The following is a 7,572-nucleotide window of genomic DNA, read 5'->3' on the forward strand; positions in this document are numbered from 1 at the left end:
GATGGAAACTCAAGAGATCAAAGAGAATCACTCCCTTTCCTGGAACAGTTGGGCCCATTTTCACAAGAAGGCAACAATCCTAATCAGATGGGTGGCTTTATGGATCTGATAAAGCAAGACTTAATCGTACTTAACGTCAGATGTGACCCAATGGCCGGCATGTTACCTGCCCCCCTCCGTGTCTAATCTACAGAGGATATGGGTCTGTTATCGCTCTCAACTTGAGAGCAAAGCTCTGTAGCTCAAGTTGTAGAGACTCATGATTTTAGCAGTGAGGGTCCCCAGTTCAGTCTCCAGGTTGTCAGCCCAGATGGCAGGTATCGCATTAGCATATGTCAAATGCCTCCATAATGGGGCTGCTCAGGCAGTTGAATCTCTGGGTTAACTAAAGGTGGCTGAACACAATGAAATTCAGAATTTTCAATAAGAACATTTCCTACTATGCAGCAACTATTAATTCTGCTTTAACCCATGTGCGCAGAATAGTTGTGAGAGGAAAATTAAGTCTCCCAGGAATGAGTTTCTGCACATGGGATGGGCTGGGATCTGCAGGTTTTTCTTATTCTTCTTCCTAGAGAAGGTCTGCATATCCCTTAGAGTGGGATGTCAAATGGAGGCACATAGTCAGGGTGGGTATAATATAATTAACTATATACAATTGTGTAATTAGATTCTGACCCTCTGAATTGCCTTGGGGAGTGTTGCAAAAAGTGGAAAGGCAGGTCCTGATTGTTGCAGGGGAAAGTGCATCCCTGGCTCTGGCTCAGAGATCCCTCCTAGAGAAGAAACTGGAACTAGGTCTCATGATGAGTGACCCAGGGCTTTGACTATTGAGTCAAAGGCCTGGGTGAAGATTCCATTCCCCTGGCTCTGTCATCTGTCTGCCCAGCCTGGGTGTTCAACTCCCCTTTAATGTAGAGAGCTAAAAAGTGACAAAAGGTGGTTTTCTGCTCATAGGTATAGGAGGTTGGATTCCTGTAGGATGACTGTGGATCTGGTGCATCCTTGTTTGACAGAAGCTACTCTGGTGTGAGACATCACTATTTAAAGGCATTCCTGATTGTTTGAGGCCATTTGATAGTGTTGAAGCTCCTCCATTCATGATCCTTAGATGTATTTGTTCCCTGAATGGGCTCCCCATGCTTTGAGACCACCATTGGTTGTCATAGGTTCATAGATTCTAGGGTCAGAAGGGACCAGTGTGATCATCTAGTCCAACCCCCTGCACAAAGCAGGCCACAGAACCCTATCCATCCACTTCTATAACAAACCCCTAACCTATGCCTGAGTTATTGAAGTCTTCAAATTGTGGTTTGAAGACCTCAAGCTGCAGAGAATCCACCAGCAAGTGACCCATGCCCCACGCTGCAGGGGAAGGCGAAAAACCTCCAGGGCCTCTGCCAATCTGCCCTGGAGGAAAATTCCCTCCCTACCCCAAATATGGCGATCAGCTAAACCCTGAGCATGTGGGAAAGACTCACCAGCCAGCACTCAGAAAAGAATTCTCTGCAGTAACTCAGATCCCATCCCATCCAACATCCCATCACCAACCACTGGGCATACTTATTTGGCGATAATCAAAGATCAATTGCCAAAATTAGGCTCTCCCATCGTACCATCCCTTCCATAAACTTATCAAGCTTAGTCTTTAAGCCAGATATGTCTTTTGCCCCCACTACTCCCCTTGGAAGGCTGTTCCAGAACTTCACTCCTCTAATGGTTAGAGACCTTTGTCTAATTTCAAGTCTAAACTTCCTAGTGTCCAGTTTATACCCATTCGTTCTTGTATCTACATTGGTACTAAGCTTAAATAATTCCTCTCCCTCCCTAATATTAATCCCTCTGATATATTTATAAAGAGCAGGCATATCCCCCCTCAGCCTTCTTTTGGCTTGACTAAACAAGCCAAGCTCTTTGAGTCTCCTTTCATATGACAGGTTTTCCATTCCTCGGATCCTCCTAGTAGCCCGTCTCTGAACCTGTTCCAGTTTGAATTCATCCTCCTTAAACATGGGAGACCAGAACTGCACACAGTATTCCAGGTGGGGTCTCACCAGCGCCTTATATAACGGTACTAACACCTCCTTATCTTTGCTGGAAATATCTCGCCTGATGCATCCTAAAACCGTATTAGCTTTTTTTCAAGGCCATATCACATTGGCGGCTCATAGTCATCCTGTGATCTACCAATACCCCAAGGTCCTTCTCCTCCTCTGTTGCTTCCAACTGATGCATCCCCAATCTATATCTAAAGTTCTTATTATTAATCCCTAAGTGCATGACCTTGCATTTTTCACTATTAAATTTCATCCTATTACTATGACTCCAGTTTACAAGGTCATCCAGATCTTCCTGTATGATATCCCGGTCCTTCTCCGTGTTAGCAATACCCCCCAACTTTGTGTCATCCGCTTACTTTATTAGCACATTCCCGCTTTTTGTGCCAAGGTCGGTAATAAAAAGGTTAAATAAGATTGGTCCCAGAACCGATCCTTGAGGAACTCCACTAGTAACCTCCTTCCAGCCTGACAGTTCACCCTTCAGTACGACCTGTTGTAGTCTCCCCTTTAACCAGTTCCTTATCCACCTTTCAATTCTCATATTGATCCCCATCTTTTCCAATTTGACTAATAATTCTGCATGTGGAACCGTGTCAAATGCCTTACTGAAATCGAGGTAAATTAGGTCTACTGCATTTCCTTTGTCTAAATAGTCTGTCACCTTCTCAAAGAAGGAGATCAGGTTGGTTTGGCATGATCTACCTTTAGTAAAACCATGTTGCACTTTGTCCCAATTACCATTGACCTCAATGTTCTTAACTACTTTCTCCTTCAAAATTTTTTCCAAGACCTTACATACTACAGATGTCAAACTAACAGGCCTATAGTTACTCGGATCATTCTTTCTCCCTTTCTTAAAGATAGGAACTACGTTAGCAATTCTCCAGTCGTACGGTACAACCCCTGAGTTTACTGATTCATTAAAAATTCTCGCTAACGGGCTTGCAGTTTCATGTGCCAGTTCCTTTAATATTCTCGGATGAAGATTGTCCGGGCCTTCCGATTTTGTCCCATTAAGCTGTTCAAATATGGCTTCTACCTCAGATGTGGTAATATCCACCTCCATATCCTCATTCCCCTTTGTCATCCTTCCATTATCCCTAAGCTCCTCATTAGCCTTATTAAAGACTGAAGCAAAGTACCTATTTAAATATTGGGCCATGCCTAGGTTATCCTTAACCTCCTTTCCATCCTCAGTGTGTAGCGTTCCCACTTCTTCTTTCTTTGTTTTCTTCTTATTTATATGGCTATAGAACCTTTTACTATTGGTTTTAATTCCCTTTGCAAGGTTCAACTCTACTTGGCTTTTGCCTCTCTCACTTTATTCCTACATGTTCTGACCTCACTAAGATAGCTTTCCTTGCTAATCCCACCCTTCTTCCACTCCTTGTAGGCTTTCTGCTTGTTCTTAATCACCTCTCTGAGATGCTTGCTCATCCAGCTTGGTCTACAACTCCTGCCTATGGTTTTTTCCCCCTTTCTTGGGATGCAGGCTTCTGATAGTTTCTGCAGCTGCGATGTAAAGTAATTCCAGGCCTCTTCCGCATTTAGATCCACAAATTCCTCAGTCCAATCCACTTCCCTAACTAATTTCCTTAATTCCTTAAAGTTAGCACTTTTGAAATCAAAAACCCTAGTCCAAGATCTTTGTTTATCCTTCCATCTAGTTTGAACTGAATTAGCTCATGATCACTCGAACCAAGGTTGTCCCCTACAACCATTTCTTCTTTGAGGTCCTCACTGCTCACCAAAACCAAATCTAAAATGGCATCCCAGCTTGTCGGTTCTTCAACTACTCGGTGAAGGAATCCATCAGCTATTACATCCAGAAAAATCTGATCTCTACTATTCTTGCTAGCACTTGTACTCCAGTCTATATCTGGGAAGTTAAAGTCTCCCATGATCACACATTTCCCATTAGTGTTTACTTCCTTAAAAACATTAAAGAGGTCTCTATCCATATCCAAATCAGATCCCAGCGGTCTGTAACACACCCCAAGCACTTATCTCAGGGGAGGCTTTAGTAGCTTTCTTTCCCAGTGTGATTTTTGCCCAGACAGACTCTGTCTTGTCCATTCCATCACTTCTTATTTCTTTACAGTTAACCTCCTCATTGATGTACAATGCTACTCCACCACCTTTGCCTTTATTTCTATCTTTCCTAAACAGCACATAGCCTTCAATACCTGTACTGTCACCACAGTTCTCTCTAGCTCTGCCATCATGTGGTCTGATGCGTAGCTGATTTGCAGCCACGAGGATAGAGATTTCAATACTGCTTTGGGCAATGAGATTAAGGTAGATAGTTGATGGGTCTTGTGGATCCAGAGAAATCAGGAATTAGAGAATACAGGTAGAATCTTTCCCATTGCAGGACATCTGTGCAGGATACCATCATATGGAGGGATGATATCAGAACCCTTGTAATAAAGTTGAGTGATTGCTGGAGGACAGTATCTATCACCCTGCATATCCTGTCTGTTAGAAAAACTTAGTGTAGCTCAGTATCTGTCATGCCTTCCAAGTGTAACTTGGGCTGAACTATACTCATTTGGCTGTCTGTGTGGTGGATGACGAAGCCATGCTGCTCTAAACTTAGCTGTGCAGAGAACTGTCTGTTGTACTCGTTCCAAGGAGTGGGACCTGATCAGAAGACCATCCAGGAAGCAATATGCCTGCACCCTCTTCTCTGAGAGGCTGGGATAACTAGCACCTGGGTAAATAGCCTGGGGATAGTTGCATGGTAATCTATAGCCTTCTTCAGGCAGCTGTGTTTCATCTAGTTATGGGAAGTTCAGGAGATCAAGAACCTAGGTTTGGGACTCGCCTTTGACTCTTAATGCATAACCCAGGCAGACTCCATCCAGGACTCGTTTGTCTGACATGGTGTGGATGCAGCCAGATGCAGATTTTTGTCACCTGCTCCCTGAGTGTCCTTGTCATAGGGTCAGCCACAGGTCATGTTTGATTAAAAAACTGGGGTTTTCCAGAGTGATGATGACTGCCCCTGGACCTATTCCATCTGCCACGGGCTGGTTGAGTGTCCCTCTACAGATACTTAGAGTGGTGTACAAAAGGAATAATGTGGTCTGTAATAAATAAGGCCTACATTCTCTTTTCAAGGACTTGGATGTCAGAAAAGTCATCTTTGGTTTTATTTAGAGGATCCTCCTGTGGATTTGTCAACAGGCTCACTGAAGTGTCTTGGCCAGCATCTGTCTGCTGTGAGCATCAGCCTTTTCCATGACCTTAGCCATAAGTGATGACATGAGGCAGGGTCACATCCCATTGCCCTCACAGTGAATCTGAGGCTGTCACAGAAGGTGCCTGCTACAGAGGCTGCTGCTATGGCAAGATCTCTCAGAATGGCTCTGACACAGAAATATTTTCTGATTTTGAAAGGGAATCAGTCCATGGCAGGATGACTCAAGTAGAAGAGGTGGAGGCTGTGGATACCCAAAAGGGGTCAGAAGAAGCTTCAGAATTCCTCCTTAAGCAATCTGTATTCCTCTCTCTGTCTGGTCCCTGGGGGAAGAAATCACCCTTAACTGGGATCATCCTGCCTTACAAGGGATGAAAGGGCTGCATCCACATTTGGTAGAGTAACTAGGCCTGGATTGGATCTATGAACATGATACTGCATCTTGGCCAGCCTCTGAGCTCTTGCTGGGTTTGTACTCAGCCCTAATTACATTTTCCAGTGTTGCATAGAGAGGGAGATAGGTTTGAGATGTTGAACTGAGAGGAAGTACTTGAGTGGTTTCACTCTCTTTTCTGTCTAGATCTATTCTGTGTAACTTCTTACCTTTTGATGCCTCCTCTTTTTGAGGTTCTTCCAGTGGGAGTTCAGTGCCTGACACTACTTGCCAGGATAAAAACAAAACTCATTTCGAAACAACTTGCTTTAAGTTTCCTCCTCTGGGGCCGTTAGCTCAGATTCAGAAAATTGCCCTTCCTAGGAATGAGAAGCTACAGTGTCCTTTCTTGATCTTTTTGTCTTCCTGCTCTTTTTAAAGCCTTTCTCTCCCCCTGAAAATGGAAGATGAAGTGAAATAGTCCCTCCATCTCTTGCCCCTGTGTTTTGATAGGCAACAAAGTCTTAGAAATTGGGTCTGTCGGAAAGGGGTTGGTACCTCAACCAGTAAGCTATAAGCACACTTAAAATTGCCACACATCAAGGAACCAGTGGTGTGGGATGAGTAGGGTATTAACTCTAAGTGAATCTGATATTTTTATGCTCTGCTAGCCTCAACATTTCCTGGTTGAAACGTACTCAGCAGTTAGCAGATTTCACTTAATTAGATCGTAGGTATCTGGACACCCTGGGGCAGTTTATCAGATAAGAAGTGGGAGTATCACAGACATTAAATGTCCAAGGATTTCTTGGTGTTTAAACCACCACCACAACCCTGGTGTGGAGTGCACAGAGGCACCAGTGGCTTGTTTTTGTTGCCCTTAAGCCAAGTTTGCATGATAAGGAATTGAATTGACACTGGCAGATGGATCTAAATGTAAGATACTCTCTTGATATCATTGTAGAGAAGCTACAGCCAGAGAAACCAAGTGACAAACAGTGGTGTTAATCCCGTTTGACAGAGAACTCAACAAATGTGTTCTAACTTGTCAAACTTTTCCAGTATTCAGCCTAGCATCAAGCTTTCCAGGACCTTTTTCCATGAAACAGGAGAGCAAGTTTAAGTAACATCAGATCTTTAAAAACACAAATTTGTTTTACATAGGTGTAAAATTCACATACAGCTTTCACCAAGGGCCTTTTAAAATTGGTGGGATAGCAGCCCATGTTCACCACTTTTGTATGGTCATGATATATTTTGTTTTAAGTATGCCTTGTATCATTTGACAACTCAAGCTATAGCCTGCCATTGTCTTGGTAATCTATCAATCACCATTGTATATGGAGCTATGAGATTTTACTGTGTGATTGACAGCATATTTCAGGAACATTCTGGGTAATGCCCTCAGACTGATTTTTTCAAAGTCTAAAGGCACACTGGCACACCAGCTAGGTGCTAAAAGATGAAAACTCACCAGCAGGGAAGTTGTAAACAAATTATTTACATTTCCCCAGAACAGCTGGCAGAACATGTATGCAATGGAACTGCTGATCCCATGACCCAGCAAAGACTTTTCCAGTACCAAGGGTTAGTGTATAAGAAAGGTGAGGGAGAGCGCCTCTGGCCACCTCACCTCTCCCATGCTACCACTAAATATCTGAAGAACACTGAACTAAAGGGAGTGGTTCTAGGCTGGAAAAAGCAGGAGCCTGAGACATATATTGCATCTAATGGTGAGACAACTGATTTTGCTTTTAGAGTTAGCCTAGGTAGAGTCTAGAAATTAGAGTGTGGTTTTATTTTTCTCTTTCGTAACTGAATCTGACTTATACTTTAGCACCTGTAAATCACTTAAAATCTAGCTTTCTCTAGTTAAATGTGGTTTACTGTTTTATCTAAACCAGTGTGTTTGTTTGAAGTGTTTGGGAAACCCACAC

Source organism: Gopherus evgoodei, chromosome 6, assembly GCF_007399415.2.
Source record: "Gopherus evgoodei ecotype Sinaloan lineage chromosome 6, rGopEvg1_v1.p, whole genome shotgun sequence".
Taxonomy (NCBI): Eukaryota; Metazoa; Chordata; order Testudines; family Testudinidae; genus Gopherus; species Gopherus evgoodei.